General features: G+C 45.1%; 1 pseudogene; it reads right to left on the reverse strand.

The window, feature by feature from the left end:
• Nucleotides 1-1,719: 1,719 nt before the first annotated feature.
• On the reverse strand, nt 1,720-3,063 carry LOC129668079 (putative elongation factor 1-alpha-like 3; annotated as a pseudogene).
• Between the last annotated feature and the right edge of the window lie 5,787 nt (nt 3,064-8,850).

Below are 8,850 nucleotides of genomic sequence, written 5' to 3' on the forward strand. Positions count from 1 at the left end.
TGTATTTCTATTTCCAGTGGCTATCTGAATAAAAATATGCAAAATTTATACCTTGCTTAAAAAAAATGAGAGCCATGAATCTGATCTCTGATTTTTTTCCCCTTGCTTCCTGTGTGTAATGTAACCTGCCTGCGCATGACGCCCTCTGCCACAAAGTCCTGAAGAAAGGCCAAAGGTCTTGGATTTTCAAAATGAACTAAATAAACTCACTTTAAAAAAAAAGTAGCCAGCCTCAGATATTTTGTTGTAGCAAACAGGAAACAGACTGGCTAACATTCAGTTGTAGAGCGTGGTGGTTAGTTATTTCATATAGTCAGCATTTCAGGATTCCCATATTGTATGGGAAAAAGTCTTTGGGGCCCTTATCAGTTCATGTGAGGCTGTGTGTTTCTTAGGGGCAAAGGCTGCACCCTCCTGACCTCTGCCCAGACTTCCTCCAGTGTCACACTCAAGAGGTAGGAAGTATGAGCTGTCAGCTTGACTTTTCTCAGCTTACCTTGATGGGTATTAAACCACAGGCATGTGGCTGACAGAGCTTCCAAATTCAGCAGAGCACTGAGGGACAGGATAATGGAGAAGAGGAGGACTGATGGAGGAGGGGAGGACTGATGGATGAGAGGACTGATGAAGGGGAGGAGGACTGATGGAGGGGAGGAGGACTGATGGAGGGGAGGAGGACTGATGGAGGGGAGGAGGACTGATGGAGGGGAGGAGGTCTGATGTAGAGGAGGAGGACTGATGGAGGGGAGGAGGACTGATAGAGGGGAGGACTGATGAAGGGGAGGCTTTGAGGCTTGTTAAGAATTAAGGACTAATATCTTACTTTTTATGACAAATTTTTAAAATTTCAGAATGTCTTAGATTGGTGGAAAAATTGTGAAGATAGTATAAGATTGCAACAAACCCTGCATCCCATTTCCCCTGTTGCCAATACTGCACAGAAGCACTGAATATGAACAATATACGTGGTTTAAAATTCTCAACAAAATAAAATATATTGAAAGTAAGTGAGTATGGTTACAATTCATGAAAAGTATTGGTATGTTATTCCTAACTAAAACCCACCATTTATTCAGGCTTCCTTAATCTTCCCTTAGGTTCTGCTTCTTATCATAGGATTCTACCCAGGATGCATCAGAGTTGCCCACCAGATGTCCTTAGCCTATGACAGTTTCTTGAAATTTTCAGTGACCAGGACGTCTTGACAAATAACGGTTGGACAGGGAGGACTGCCTCTGAGCTGGGATTTGTCGGGTTTGCATAATCAGACTGTGGATGGGTTCAGAGGTCAAGGGCCATAGCAAACACTGCTGTCATTTCTCATCACCTGGGTCACACAGCTGAGATAGTGTCTGGGAGTTTTCCACTTGTGCCCTTCCCACACTCTATTCCTTTTGTTCTCATTAAGCTTGTTTTAGTGCGTCTCAAAATTTGGTGACAGATTTTTGGTCAGATTGTTTCCATTAAAAAGTACTGATTTTGAAAACTAATAACTTAAAACTGCCACACACACACACACACACACACACACACACACGCGCGCGCGCGCGTAAAATGGTCCACAAAACATTCTCCCTTCCTCCTGAAGGTTTTACAATGCGTTGCTATCGTCAACCAGTCTTTCACAATTAAACTTGAGCGGCCAATTGAGATAAACTGTTCTGAGACCATTCTTCCACTGCTGATTAAGACTGGGGTGGCTGGTGTTAGGGGCAATATTCATTTGGTCTTCTGAGCTTTCTGGGAAGACTTGGTGAGCTTGCCAGCTCTGGCAGCCTTCTCGTCCGCAGCTTCGGTGACGCCCAAAGCAGCTGTCTGTCTCATGTCACCAGAAGCAAAACTACCCAGTGGAGGATAGTCAGAGAAGCTCTCAACACATGTGGGCTTGCCAGGGACCATATGAACAATGGCTGCATCAATAGACTTCAAGAATTTAGGGCCATTGTCCAGCTTCTTGCCAGAGCAATGCCAACCTTTTCTTTAAGCTCAGCAAACTTGCATACTGTGTCAACATGTGTCAGTCCAGATCAGGAGCTCGGCCAGTGCTAACTTAGCCTGGCTGGTTCAGGACAACCACCCGGGCAGTGAGGCCAGCTGCTTCCCTTGGTGGTCATTTTCGTTGTCACCAGCAACATTGCCACATTGTCCAACGTCTTTGAAGGACACGGCCTTTACTTTGAAGCCTACATTGTCCCCAGGAAGAGCTTCATTCAGGGCCTTGTGTTTCAACAGACTTCTGTCCCAGCATTGACTGGAGCAAAGGTAGCGGCCATGCTGGGTTTGATAACACCAGTCCCCACTCAGCCCACAGGGACAGTACCAATGACACCAATTTTGTAAACATCCTGATGGGGCAGTCACAGGGGCTTGTTGGTTGGATGAGTCGGTGGCAGGGTACAATCCAAAGCTCCCAGCGGTGAGGTGCCCACTGGCGCTGCCATCTTTGTGGGCGACTTTCCATCCCTCCAACCAAGGCATGTTAGCACTTGGCTCCAGCATGCTGTTACCCTTCCAACCAGAAATCACCACAAATGCTACAGTGTCAGGGTCGTGGCCAATTTTCTTCATGTAAGTGCTGAGTTCCTTAATGATTTCCTCGTATCTCTTCTGGCTGCGGGGTGGCTCAGTGGAATCCATTTTGCTGACACTGACAATCAGCTGTTTCATACCCAGGGTGTAAGCCAGAAGGGAATGCTCACGGGGTCTGCCTGTTCTTGGAGGTACCAGCTTCAAATTCGCCAACACCAGCAGCAACAATCAGGGCAGCACAGTTGGCCTGAGGCGTGCCTGTTTTGGGTGAAGTCTCTGTCCTGGGACATCAAAGACAGTCACACAGTATTTGCTGGTCTCAAATATCCTCAGGGAGATGTCAACAGCAATACCATGCTCACACTCTTCATTCAGTCTGAGCCTTTTCCCTTCTTGGCAGCCTCCTTCCAAACCTTCCTTTGGGTTGTTTGTGTTTCCACCACATTTGTAGATCAGGTGGCCAGCTGTGGTGGACTTGCCTGACTCTATGTGTCCAGTGATGACTGTGCTGATATGAACCTTCTCCTTTCCCATTTTGGCTTTGAATTAGTGGTGTTTTTCACAACACCTGTGTTCTGACGGCAAATCCCTCGTGGAGAAGCCACCCTCTATTCCTTTAAAGGATGCCACTTCGTGAGCCTGAAAGACTGAGGCTCCTTATCTGAGTTCTCTGTGGGAGGCGTGTGTCTGCTTCCGCATTTGTTTATTCAGTTACTTGTGTTTATCATGGTTTTACATTGAATTACAGGGTGATACTGCCTACTTTTCTTGTTCGGTATTAGCCTGAGCTTTGGGGGTTCTGCCGGCTACCCCAGCGCCCTTTCACAGGCCTCTGTCAGTGAGGGTCCCCTGCACTTCCCTGCTTCCAGGCACTGTGAGATGCTCTAGGCTGGACTTGAGTATTTCTTGTCTCAGCCTGAAAATCAGGCATTTTCCCCGGGAACCCTGGAAACTGAGTTCTGCTGGCTAAGTGTGCTGCTTGCTGAGAGGGACTCCTGCCCTCTTAGCTGACAGTCTAGGGCATTCACATGTATACTAACCTGTAAATCCACGTATTGATACGTATTTGACCTCTGGCAATTGATTGGTGTGTTCAGTTAAAGTTGCATTCTTTTCAACACCACCCAGGCCACTCTTCCCCACCACCTGGTCCCCACCACCTCTCATGCACTCTCTGAGTTTTCACTGTTCAGCCCCATCATTGAGCCTCTAGCCCATACACGGTGGGGACCCCCTCATCATGGAGACTTATGGCAGTGCCATTTTAGTCTTACAGATGCCATCGTTTTCAAGGTTACAACAGATTCCTCTCCACAAAGTTGTTTCACATGCTTGTAGTACAGCTAAATTCCATCTTGGGCTCGCTGACATTTAAAATGACAGCGTCTGAGGAATCCCACGCAATAAGGCACACTCCGCTCAGGGACCTTCAGAACTGCATCATGTCATGTGTCTAGCATTGCCACATGGAGCAGACAGTTTCACAGTCCTAAAAATACAGACTGTGGGGATGGAAAGATGCACACTGCCTCCTCTTCCAGAGGACTCGAGTTCAATTCCCATCACCCACATGGCACTCACAGACATCTGTAACCCCAATTTCAGGGGATCCAATGTCCAGGCAAGCAACTGGTACTTAGGCATGCATGCAAAAAAAAAACATTTATTCTTCAGCTATTTATTCTTTCTCTGCCTCTGGAAACCACAGATGTATTTACTCTTCACAGTTCAGCCTTCTTCCGGTGTCAAGAAATGGAACTGCTCACGTAGCAGTTTTTAGACTAGCCTCTTTCACTTAGCCAACGTGTTGACGACTCGCTGCTGTCTGGCGTGGCTCCCTTGTGCTCCTTCTTGCTCAGCAGCCTTCCACGATGTAGAACATTCACCTATTGAAGGGCAGGCAGCCTAGAGGCTTCTTGGTTTTGGTGACAACAAAAACAACTGCTCTAACTATTCGCACGTGGGATTTTCAGTGGATTCTGTGTGCCAAGCCAGTTGAGCGAGCCATGACGGCATAGTGTAAGAAAGTTCAACTTTGTGAAAATCCACCCCTGTGGCTGGCAGAGTGGCAGTCGCCGTCCTCTGTTTCCACCAGCGGTGAAGAAGTGTGTGCCTTCTCCACACCCTCATCAACAATGGGCACTGTCAGGTTTTTTTTTTTTTTTTCTTTTTCAGTCATCCTAATAGCTGTGCAGTGCAGTCCCCTGCTGTTTGACTCCAGATTGGCAGCAGTATAGACATTTTCCACCTGCATGCTTATCTCTGTGTATATTCTTTGCCAATTGCTCAGCCTGGCTCCTTTGCCCTTTTCATTTTTCTTTCTTTCTAGATTGATTTACTCTACTTTATGCTAATGAATGTTTTGCTTGTGTGTGGGTCTGAGCACTGTGTGCATCTCTGGTGCCAATGGGGTCAGAAAAAGAAATCTGATCTCCTGGAGCTGGAGTTACTGAAGCTGGCAAGCTGCCGTGTGGGTGCCGGGAGCTGAACCTGTCCCTTTGCAAGGTCTGCAAGTGCTTGGAACTGCTGGACTCTCTCCTGCCCCCATTTGCCTTTTTCAAAAGCGGGTTATTCTCTTCTCCCAAAGCTCCACGTGCCCCTGTGCGGCTTGAGCAGAGCGTCACGTGTGTGTTTCATGAACACCCTCTCAAATGGCACCCATCTTTTTATCCTGCTGCCAGTGTCTTTCACTGAGCTGAGTTTTAAATTTTTGGGTAAATACAATTTCTCATTTCTTGTCTCTGTGTGAACACCTTTGTGTGTAGTGTGCACATCTGTGTGGGCATGTGGGCATGCGTGCTCACATGGAGGCCTTCATCAGGCCTTCTTCAGGATTTGTCACTTTCATATTTGGGGGGGGTGGCAGGGTTTACAATGTCTCTCATTGATCTGGAGTTTGCTGAGTTGGTTAGAGTGGCTGGCAAGCAAGTTCCTGGATTCTCCTGTCTCCATCTCACCAGTACTGGGATTACAGACATGAGCTGCCATGCCCAGACTTCTATGTAAGTGCTGGAGATTTGAACTCAGATCCTTAACGTGTGCATGGAAAGCTCTTTACTGACTAAGTTATCTTCCCAGCCCAAGCTCATTAATGTTTTCCTTCATGGCTTTTTTTTTTTTTTGGCATTGCATTTAAAACTCATCATCAAAGCCAATGCTATTTATGCCCCTATTTTGTAGATGTTTTTATAGCTTTATATTTCATACATAGGTAGATAACCATTCTAAGCTTTGCATACATTGCAAAGCTTGGGTCTAGACTGTTTTTATATCTGTTGACCTCTGGGTTCCAGCATCATATGTCAGAAAACAAAAAGCCCTGGAGAGATGGCTCAGTAGGTGCCATGGCTGCTTTTCCATAGGACCAGTGTCCAACTCTCAGCACCCTTGAGGGTGGTCCATGACCATCAGTAACTCTACTCCTAAGGATCCACAGTGCCTTCTTTTGGCCTCTGTGGGCACTGCATGCACACAGTGCATAGATTCAGGCAAAACATTCATGCACATAAAATACAAATACAATTTCAAACATTAAAACAAACACAAACCGAAATGAAGCAAATTGCTCTTGTGCCCATGTCATGGGTCGGCTGACTATGCGGATGGACGATGTGGGTCTGTCTCTGCGCTCCTCATCATGTCTCCTAATCTGTGTCTATTTCTCATTGTGTCATGCTGTCCTGTCATATGGTCCTTAGGGTGGTCTGGAGACTCATGTGGGTCCTTCAACTTTGCTTTTTCAAATTATCACTTGTTCTTCTAGGTCGTTTGTTTCTATGTAGACAACAGAATACCTTTGATGGTGTCTACACATTTTTTTTCTGTGCCTCTGATTTTGATTACATTAAATGTACAGATCAAGTTGAGAAAATTTGCATTTCAAAATTTTGAGTGCTTAAATTATTTTCCCCCTATCCTTTGAATGCATGTGTGTATGTGTGTGTCTGTTTATCTGTGTACAGTGGTGTGTGTGCCTGTGATAGCAGATGCTTGCTTATACATAGAGGCTGGAGGAGGACAATGGCTATCCTGCTCTGTCCCATTTTATTGTTCCTTGAGGTACAGTTTCTCTCTGAAGCTAGACCTGGGCTAGTGCCCCAGCTGTTCCCCTGTGTCCATCTTCCACAGTGCTGATACACAGATACACACAGACACGAACAGTCATGCCCCATTTCTACACACACAGGCCTTCTTTCTACCACTGAGCCACTTCTCCAGCTGACATGTTTACATTCTTGAACACGGACAATCACGTCAAATGTGAAAAGAGACAGTTCCATTTCTTGCTTTCCAAATTGTGTGGCTTGCATTTGCTATTCTGTACTTACTGAACCAGCTATGATTTCCAAGAGGATGTTGAACATGAGTCATAAAAAAGAATTCCTTGCTCCACATGGAAGGGCCCCATTAGCTCCAGAACCACTAACGAATGGTGATTGAGCAACTCTTGTTCACAGTCTTAGTTCTACCAAGTTGATGAGTTCTCAAACTATTCCTGGCTCGCTGAGAGTTTTTCAAATCAAACCTGTCTGGTAGATTTTATAAAATGTGTTTAGCACATCACCTCCTATTCTTACCAATTTTTCTTCTTTTGCTTTTGATGTGGCATGCTACAGCTGGGTGATTTCTGAGTGACGAATCCCATCAGGTGTCATGTAAAATTTTTCCATCCTGTTGGCTTTGATTCACTAATAATCTGAGGATTTTTGTGTCTATGTTTGTGAGGAGTAGGTGGCCAAGTTTCCTTTCTGTGAGATACTCTTTCAGTCTCTTTATCCTCAGGATATCCTTTTCTGGATTTGACATTAGAATGAGTCTGGCCTTGTCATCAATGTCCCCTCTACTTCTGCCTTCTGAACTGGCATCGTTTCTTCTGAAACGTCTGCTAACCATCCATGGAGCACTCTCGACCCTCTGCCTTCTTTTTCAGCAGGATTTCATCGGCTGGCAGTGCTGGTATTTAATGTAGGGTCTGCCACACAGTGGCAGCATCAACACAGCTGCCTCCCAGCCCTTAGAACAGCTACCGTGCCATGTGGGCTTTCTCCTGTCTTTGTCTGACCGTGGTGGTTTATGTCTTTCAAGTGACTTTCTTTTCAGGTAGGTCAGCTTTTTAGGCACTGAGCTGTGAAAGTATGTGGTAGGCTTTTAATTTTTATGGAACCAGCTATAAAATCAGTTTTACACTTTAGATATTACAATTCGTGTCGCCTTCCCTATTCCTTCATTTATTAGATTAAAGATTCATTGATTTATTTTATGGGCACAGGTGTTTTGCGTGTCTATGTGTCTGTGCGAGGGTGTGTCCCTACAAGTGGATTTACAGACAGCTGTGAGCTGCCCTGTGGGTGCTGGGAATTGAAGCCAGGACCTCTGGAAGAGCAGCCAGTGCTCTTAACTGCTGAGCCATCTCTCCAGCCCCTGATTTATCAGGTTTACTGATTCTTTCAAAGAAGCAGCTTTTGACTTTTTGCTCATTTTTTTAAAATTTCTGATTCAATGTGGGGTTTTTTGTTTGTTTGTTTTGTTTTTCTTGCTTTCTTTCCCCAGATGGAGGCATAAGCTACTAATTCCAGTTTTTTTTAGTTATATCCAATTACATTAACAAAAATTTTCCCTGAACTATTGTGTTTTCTGCAACCTACATTTTTTCTTTAATTGGAAATAGATTTTTTTCATACAAAATAATTCTGATTATGGCTTTCCCATTCCCTACTTCTCCCCTCTTCTCCCATTCAAACCCATATCCTTTCTTTCTCTTCCTTGTTACAAAACAGTCATCTAAAAGATAATAATAAAATAATATGGAACAAAACCAAACTGGAGCAGGATAAGACAAACTAACATACAGAAGAGAAAGAGTCAAAGAAACAGCACCAGAAATACATATAGACATATTAACACATAATTGAGCACACAGAGCCAGAAGTCATGATATTGCCACAAAAGATCTGTAAATTAAAAAAAAAAAATCCCTGACAAAGCATTCTGTGATAAAGAACCTCCAAAAATGCCACTGGGTTTGTTTTGTGTCAGCCATGGCTGTGCACCACTGGGCCTATTTAAGAGTGGTTTGTATGCTCAAAGAGATGCCCTTGGAGAAAACTAGCTTCAGTTGGAGAGAGCTTCTGGGTCAGGAATGGGAGTTTGTGCCTACTTCCCTCTCAGTGCTGGGACCCCATTTGCCTGAGACTCACACAGGCCCTGCACATGCTGCCACTGTCTCTGTGAGTTCATACATAGGTCAGTCCCGCTGTGTTTTCTTGGTGTCCTCCATCCCCTCTGGCTCTTACCTGTTTCTATCTCCTCTTCCACAGGGCT

Source organism: Psammomys obesus, unplaced genomic scaffold, assembly GCF_907164565.1.
Source record: "Psammomys obesus unplaced genomic scaffold, mPsaObe1.curated_primary_1811, whole genome shotgun sequence".
NCBI lineage: Eukaryota > Metazoa > Chordata > Mammalia > Rodentia > Muridae > Psammomys > Psammomys obesus.